The sequence below is a fragment of the Rhinolophus ferrumequinum genome, chromosome 14 (genome assembly GCF_004115265.2).
Source record: "Rhinolophus ferrumequinum isolate MPI-CBG mRhiFer1 chromosome 14, mRhiFer1_v1.p, whole genome shotgun sequence".
NCBI lineage: Eukaryota > Metazoa > Chordata > Mammalia > Chiroptera > Rhinolophidae > Rhinolophus > Rhinolophus ferrumequinum.
In genome coordinates this window covers 53,922,600-53,931,686 of record NC_046297.1, presented here as the reverse complement: position 1 = coordinate 53,931,686, position 9,087 = coordinate 53,922,600, and positions in this window count along the sequence as shown.

Sequence of the window (9,087 nt, the reverse complement as noted above, 5' to 3'; positions counted from 1 at the left end):
TATGTCTCTCCCTCTCCTCTATCTCTTATCTATCTATCTATCTATCTATCTATCTATCTATCTATCTATCTATCTATCATCATCTATCCTTCATCTACTTATCTCCTTCCAGTTCATACCAAATACTAATTTTTCCAGGAAGCTTGCCCTACCTCAGGCAAAACTTCTCTCTTTCCTTTGAACCCCTATGGTACTACATGTTTAATCCTTCTACTGTACACTCAAGCATGCATTATTATTTGTGCACATACTTTATTTTGTAGACCTCATGAAGGGGGAAAATATTGAACAAATGGCATATCTTCTATCGTATCTAGGATAGAGCTTCACACACATTAAGTGTTTATTAAATGTGTTCTTAGTGAAGACATAAATAATTCAAAGAGACTAAAATGAGTTATTTTCAATTGTAGCCTCAATCTAATGTACATTTTATACAAAATCTTGAGATTATTTTGAAATTATTCAGAGCCAAAACAAAATTACTGGTTCTATCTTAAAAGTAGATAATTCCAGATTTCATTAAAGTGAATAATTCTGAGAGGGGATGCAGGCTTTTTTCTAATTTACCAAAATATTTTTTTTTTTTTTTGAGTAATGAGAGACTTCACTAATCAAGAAACTGATTTTTCTCCACTCTTCTAGGATAGTTCAAAATCCTGCTGATTTACTTTAAGACATACTTGCATATATTAATATAAATCTGAAATAAAACTGCTTTAAATGTTTCTCTATGCTACTGCAATTTTGCAGCTGTAGAGAGGTTTTATGGTGTCAAATAGTTAAACGCTTTAAAATAATTTAAATTTCTCTGTAATACATAAAATCATGAAGAATATACTTTAAAAAATTGTGCTACTTTTTTTTTTTCTTTTAAGCTGGATGAGAGGTGACTTATTCTGTAAAAATCAAGCATCTTATCCTCTATTACATTTCCCTCAATTGTTGGAACTGGTGTGGTGAGATTTCAGGGATAAAAAAGGTTTTTAAGTATAGATTTCTTGATTTGTATGTTTAAAGCCTAATGTACCGTAAGGAAACTAAATGACATGAAACAGTTGGATTCTTGTTAGGGAGATGCCATTGTTTGTATTTCTTTAGGAACCTGGACAGAAGAATCTTTTCAGACATCTTACATACTAGCACGCTGCTACAATCTCATCCAAATTAAAAATGCAAGGCAAATACCGCTCACAGTCCCATTTATTGATTCTCCCCAACTCTCTCTAAATCTCAGGATCTGTGCATCTTTGAGCTCTGAATTCTGTAGGAAATTTCTGTATTTCAAAATTTGCTCAGTACCTACATCTTAATTTCTGGGAACTCTTTCTCTCTGCCAGTTACTCAGAAACAGGAAGAATGTTTATACTGTGCCACCTGGGAGAGCAGAAAAGTGGTGGCATCCTTCCCTGAAAGCCTCCCTAAAGTTACAGACCACACTTGCTGTAGCATTTCCCTGAGAGGAAACCCCGCAAATTGGCACACTGAATCCCAGCTCCCAAAGCACGAAAGTCCACTCCATCTTTTCTCTTGTTCCCTTTTTAGCACCTTGCTCTTTGTGTCAGATTCAAACTGTGTTCTCCCTTAGACCTAATTATGTTGACTTGCCACAGGTACCTTTTTTTTTTTTTAAATAACAAGAAGGGAATTTTTTGCCCTTAAGTTGTTTTCTTAGCTGCTTTTGTCTTGCAACAGCAACCATTCAAATCTAAAATCACTTCATGTCTTGAAAAGACTGCTTTTAAGACACTATTTCTCTTTCATGTGTTTCCAGCTTTTTTTTTTTCCTGAAAATGTTGGCGTTAATGCATTTTATTAAAAAATGAAGTGGGAGGATTTGGAATTAGGTTTAAATGAGTCCTCCTATCTGATTACATAAGAATTTACATTCATAGGGAAAGTTACTTTTTTGAGATATTAATGTATGTTTTCTTTCATTGCTATAGAAGAGTAAGAGATAATGAACTCTATTGTGTGTGTTGTTTTGTTTTGTTTTTAGTTTTTATCCCTTCCTTATCCAAGAAAAGAGATAGATCATTGGGTGGTCACTTTGTCACTTTGGGACATTTTCAGAGAGTTCATAATTATAAACATGACAGACCCACTATACCTAGGCTTAGCAAAAAGGAAATATAGGAAAGAATGTTTGATAACTCTTAATATCTTCCAAAAGCCCAATTACTAGAGTTGGAAGTTATACAGCTAGTGGAAATGTCCACGCCGGCGCACATAATCCCTTTAGCAAAGAGACTTGTCCCATCATCACTGGGCACAGATAACACCATTAATACTGTTAAGTCTTTCTCCTTCCATCACCAGACATTTCACCCCACTCACCCTCATCTACCACCCCCCTTTCCCCTAGCGAATACATAATGTGATATATAGATGATGTATTATAGAATTGTACACTTGAAATCTATGTAATTTTACTAACCGTTGTCACCCTAAGGAATTTTAATTAAAAAAAAACAACAACTGTCAATTCTTTCTACTGGACACTCTTTCTAAAGCCTCTAACACTTTTAGACTGAGCATCTTCTAAAAGCTTCTGGGAAGTTGGATTTGACACCCATTTTGCCAGAGGAGATTCAACTATAAGCCTATTTCTTTGACTTCTTGCATTTCTTTTGAAGTTGGTATAAACAATTGGGATTGATGGAGTTCACATCAAGTGCCTGCAAGAAGGGCAGGGAAAGAACATTTCTGACTTCAAACACAGGGAGACACAGAAATAAGATCTAGACACTACTTACCCTTGCACAGGGTGTTTTAAGATTGTAGACAGCCAACAACTATGAAAAATGTATGCTATGCTCCACCATTTCAACTGCTTCCCATCAACATGTACCTTTATCCCATTTTCAAATATCCAAGATATGAAAAACAATAACAATAGCAACAGCAGTGCCTTTCTTTGCCTAACATTATATAAAAATCTCTTCCGTAATTAAAAACATCCTTATTCTGCTCAAAACGAGGACCATCATTTCATGAAGTCTTTTAACGAGCTCAAAGCTTAAAAACTTCTTTCTAAAAGTATCTCTTAATTCTGCCTCAATATTCTGTAATCTATGGATCAAATTGCAAAGTTAAATAGTTAATAAATACTGTCAGAGTATTTCAATATTCTGTAATCTATGGATCAAATATTCTGTAATCTATGGATCAAATTGCAAAGTTAAATAGTTAATAAATATAAAAATATGTATAGCACAGCATAGAAGAAAATTAGAAAATACTACATACCTAATTTTTGCAATTGATTTTAAGATTTTATATCTATTACTTGTTTTCTCCACCACATTCCTTGTTAATTTCCTCCTCCTTGTTCTTTTTTTTTTTTTTTTTACATTGTGGATTAATCCAACCTTTCCTGAAGAATCCAAGTCTTTGAAGATCTTACCTATGTGGCATTTCAGTCCCATTGGTTCCTTCCCGCTCTATTTTGTAGCATCCACTCTACTTCCTCATGAAATTCAGGATCATACGCCTACCAAAATTCTAGCTTCTCTCCTTTTTTATTTTCTATGCTGTTCTTCCAGTGGCCTAATAAACAAAACGTGGAGAGGGGTGATCTAAACTAGAACAATGATAACATTCTTGGGTCCCTTGCTGGAAATATTCCTCCTTTGAGTACTGAGACCTAAAAGCTCAGAACTATGAGGATAGAAAGAACAATGTTTGCTAGTCATTCATTAGATGTAATAGTGAGAGAAGCCACTCTTATTTCCACCCCATGTTTGCTGAGAAGAGCTATTTTTATTTTCTTATTTTCCTGAGCATGAAGAACTAGCATTGTAGTCATTGATTCAGAGCATTCTGTAGTAAATATGGGACAAAGCTAAAGAAATACAATTATAGAATAGACTACTTTAGTCATCTAAAGGCTGTACTGTAAAATATCATAGTCTTTACTCTTAAATGGGCTGAATTTTTGACTTAGTTGTTTAAATAAAGAATCTTGAATTAATTCGGTCTCAAGAAAAATTAAAAATTTTATTATGTTTTGATCATCATTATAATTGTTGTAATGTTTTGTTATTTAATGTAAGAATATAGAAACTCCTTTTTTTGCATGTAAAATTATTTTTACTTCTGGGATTGTTTTTAGTCAACTTTGTTTTAAACCTTCAGATGTGGATGGATCGGTGAAGCATGCCTTAGATAATTGTGGGAATTCATGAAACACAACCATTTAACAACTAGTAATAATTCAGAAGTGTGCTTATTGTTAATCTCTTTACTTGTACCTGAACTTACAATGAACTCCCTGAATTCTCAGTCTAGAGGTATGCTGTTTTTCACATACACTATAAAAAAAAAACACCTCAGTGTAATTTCTGGTTTTTGAAGAGCAGCCTAGTTTTCATCTCCTCTTTTTGATGTTTAATAAAAGTGCTTCTGACGGTTTCAAAATTTAAAAAATTAGGAAGAATTATGTTTAGTTTTCAATCCCTTTCTATACATGTATATCTATTATCACAAATTTGAACCATTTTAGAAATGTTTTCTTACATGCTTAGCAGGATGTGGAAGCTTAGCAGGGGTTGGGTAGAAAGAACAATATTCTTCCCTCTTTTCCACATGTGCATGCACATAATTTTTAATTGCATTTGCAATAGGGGTTTGCTTGGTATCATTTGGAACCGACAGAGGGTGAAGAAGGTTTATGCGGAGGAACTTTCAGCTCAGATGAAAGGACAGAGAGGAAAATGTGGTCCTTTCTTCCATGCCTATGGACATAAAATATACACACAGAAACAAAGGATCCTAATTTATTGAAGAACCTTATACATACTGTGCTATATCGAGGTCAAGGTGACAAGATTCAACACTGAGAAAAGATATAGTAACCTCATCTCTTTATACAATACACTGGCGACTTATGCTAGAGTCTGTAAACTAGAAGGAAAGCAGAGGCTGTTGCCATGGCAGAAAGGCAGTGTCTCTGGGGGCACCTACCATAGAGTTTGAGGCGTAAAGTGTGGAGGGTGTGTTCACAATAAGGCTGCTGGAGCAAATGAAAGTATGTGACACCCAGTAGCCAGGGGCAGGATAACTCGGAAACACTGAGCATGCACTATACCTTACTTGACTGTGGAAAGACTAACGTGGCAAAACAGTTTGGATATTAAGGTGAAAGGGACGTTACTTGTACTCACAGGCTGATTTGGCCTGAAGGTATGCCAGGTACATTTGTATCTTTTTACACTAGTCGGTGAAATAAAATTCATCTTACATATAGGGCATACAGGGGTTTACATTTTTTTTTTCCTGATTACACATCCTATATGCTTAACCAAATACAACGAGTTAGTCATTATTACTATAGTAGAGAAATGTCTAAGTCAGTTTTCCTCTTGGCTGTTTCTGTTGTATTAGCATGTTCCAAATATTGTAAAGTGAACATATATCACTATTAAAATCAGCACAAAATATGTATGTTCACAAACTTAAGATGCAATCCTTTTGATCCAATACTCTATGAGCTTTTTGACATATAGAACTAAGAAAAGCAAAGATTTGGGATCAAATATGCAGTTCAGCTGAAAGCTTTCGTTAAAGAGGCCTGATTTCAATAGAGGAAGCAGATATTGTATATTAAATTTGGCATCATATTTTTGATGTTTTAAGTTCCTACTTCAGTGACTACATGCATTATCTGTGGTATTTCCATAGGAAAATGCTCTATAATCATGTATGAATCATCAAAAAAATTCTCACTCAAAAAACAGAGTCATTTAGCAAAAAAGTCTTTTTGTACATGCTTCATGTCTCAACTCAAAGTTGCCCTCCTCTGGGAAGCTTTTTATGAACCCTTCTGTCTGGTTATAATACTCTTTCCACGTGTTCTAGGGTTTTTATCAAACCATTGTCCACCTCTCACTGTACTCTAGTCATTGCTTTATTTCTTTGTATCCTGAGAAAATTGTAAAATTTGGGCTGGGTCTCGTATGTTGGTGTCCATAAGACCTAGATCTGTGTGCATTAGATGTGACAAACAACCTATAAGTATATAAACACATTAATGAATGGAATATCTTCTTTGATCTCTAATTTGATTACTACATATTAAAGAGTTTTTGCATCTAACTTCTGGCAAAATTGTGCCTGAAGAATCCATTAGTCTTTATCTTTGGATTTTATACATATTGGGAAACAGAAAATTGATCTGCCCTTCATTCCTGAGCACAAGAAACAAGTCTCATAAAAAGTAAAAAGAGAGTTGGGTAATAGAGAGACTATTTGTTACTTATTGAATATACTATAAAGATGTCTAGAAATATTATTACAATACTATGTCTTAGTTGTAGCTACTGGAATGAATGTCACTGTGGGGTCAATTGGATTGCAGGTGTAATTGAGAGACTTGACTCAATTATTTCCTTTACTTTCATAAACATGGCTGGTGCGCTTGCTGAGTTTGCCAATCTGACATAAATGAACAAAACTTAAAATATTTTCCAAATTATGTATAGGAATGATTTTTTTGATGAGACTGAGTTTAAATTCAGTATTGTAAAGTCTTAATTTAATTAACTATATCCAAAGCAACAGATGAAAAATCCAAGTTTTCTAATTCCCATGTTAAACATTTCTTATACTATCATACTTTTAGGTTTTATAAACAGTTTGCATTTGTCTGCATTTAGAAATAGAATTAACTTAAATTACATCCAATAAAGTCAATTCACTTTGCCTTCTGTAAAGAAGTCAAATAATTGTCTAATAAATCCATAATTTCCTCATCACTTGACTCTAATTTCCACTATAATATTTTCAGGGACCAATTTCCTCTATTACTATCTATTTCCTGTGATTTTTATTAAAATCTATTATCACTTGAAAAATGTCTGCTAATCAACCTTATATTTTCTGATCCTCTAATTAACTTTTTAACCTGTATGCAAGATATAACTATTCTTATATTATTCCTTTAAGAATGTTCAATACAGTAATGACAATGAAGATGGTAATTCACAACAGCAAATATTTATGCAGCATCCATTATATGTCAATCGCTGTGCTAAGTTTTGAATGTCAGCTGGGAGCCTAGTCAGCATTTTATGTCAAATTTTTGTACAGATCCCTTTATAGAAAATATATCTATAGTAAATATATAGAAGGTTTTTCAAATGTATCATGTATAGGCAGTCCTGCTTTTTCTGAGTTTATAAGAAATTATTTAAGATGTTCATTGTGGTATAATGCTTTCATGTTTCTCCTATAAAGATATAGGAACTATGTACTCTCCCCTTAAATATCCTGTTGCTCCAACCAATAGGTAGTACTGTAGAAGTAATACTAGGTGATTTCTGAAGCTAGTAAGAAAAGGCCAGCAGCTTGTCTGGTTGTCTTGGGGCACATGCTTATGTAAGATATCTGTAAGATGTCTTTGATGTAAGAAGTCTGAATATTCGAAAGTCAACATGCTGTGAGACCAGGCTACAGAGGGAGAGCATGTATCCTTACCCTGTTCAACAACTTCAGCTGAAGTTCCAGCTGACCTCCAGCATCAACCACAAGATACATAAATAAAGAAACCCATAAAGTTATGCCCATGCATCAAGCCTAACAAGTTGAGGCCCAAACATCAGGAAGATGAAGCAAGTGAAAGAATTAGTGAACATAATATGTTTTTTTGTGCCACTGAGTTTTGGGGTAGTTTGTTATGCAGCATTAGTAACTGGCAGAGATTTAGATTCAGAGGAGGATCATATGAAGCAGGTAGACAAAATAGACAACATGACTATTCTGTTGGCGTCAGCTAACTTCCTTCAGCTGTCTCCCATGTCCTTGCACAATGGACTCGAGAACAATGAGTCCATGGTAGCAGGGATGGAGTTTATGAACTAAGCATGAACTAAGCAATGTGAGCATTGTACAGGTGCAGCTGCACATTTCACCTGCCCACAAAGCCAGCCTTGACAACACAATATGAGAGAGTCACTATATTGTTGAGAGTATGGCCACAGGAGTCAAATGCTTAACCTTTAATTTTATTTTATCAAAATTTCTGGCTATTCGATCTTAGACAAGTTGCTTAATAGCTCTCTGTTTCAGTGCTTTTATCTGCACAAAAACATTAACAGTTCCTAATTTATGGAGTTATTTTGAAGAATCAATAAATTAATGCATGTAAAAGCACATAAATTCTTGTCTGACAAAAGTAAGTCTTCAAAAATGTAACTATTATTGTTTTTATAGGTAGTAACTATTTTTGAGGAACACAATTGATGTGCTAACTCCTGTAAGGTATTTTTTTTTATATATAAAGTAGCATCTTTTATTTGGCATTAACAATTTTTATTGTGTTTTTGAGAACCACTGACATGAGGGAAAATTGGAGCAGGCAACTGGTTGCCATGCTTACAATATTCTAGTTTTATACTAGTCTGGCATTTGACTCAGGAGACGAAATTAAGATCAATCAATTCTCCATTTGTAAATTACGTATTCTAACACATAGCTAATGGATACGTATCCAACGAAAATCCAACCTGTATTCATAAGGCAGTTCTTATTATCTAACTGCATTATTTCCAAAAGAAAAAAATGAAGGATATAGTTTTATGATATCTCCAATTTACATTTCAATATTTCAGAATTGACCACATGAAATAAATGTGTGTGCATTTGCTTGTACCCTACGTACATACAGTTGACCTAATTTGGAATTCATTCATCAAGGATGGTCATCTAGCATTTAATCAGAAAAGCCACACTCCAGAGATAGTTACCATAAGCATTTCCACAATCTGTATCTTAACTCAACAATAGGAGATTTACTACTTAGCATAATGAATGTCAGAAATTGAATCTCTTTGGTAACACTAGTAGTATTCAAGCTATTTGGTTTGTTTAAAATAGTTCCTGGAAACTCCATACTCTTACATGATCAGGACATAAAAGTCAAGTGAGCCCTAACCCTTATACTGAGGGATAGTACCCTGGACTTGATCCCTAAAAGGTTCTAAGCTCAGTTACTGACTCAGGCATTATTGATCACCTGAATCTCCCTAGTTCTCTAGCATAATCCAATGTATAGTCATTTATAATATACACGGGGGTGCTCTTGGAATA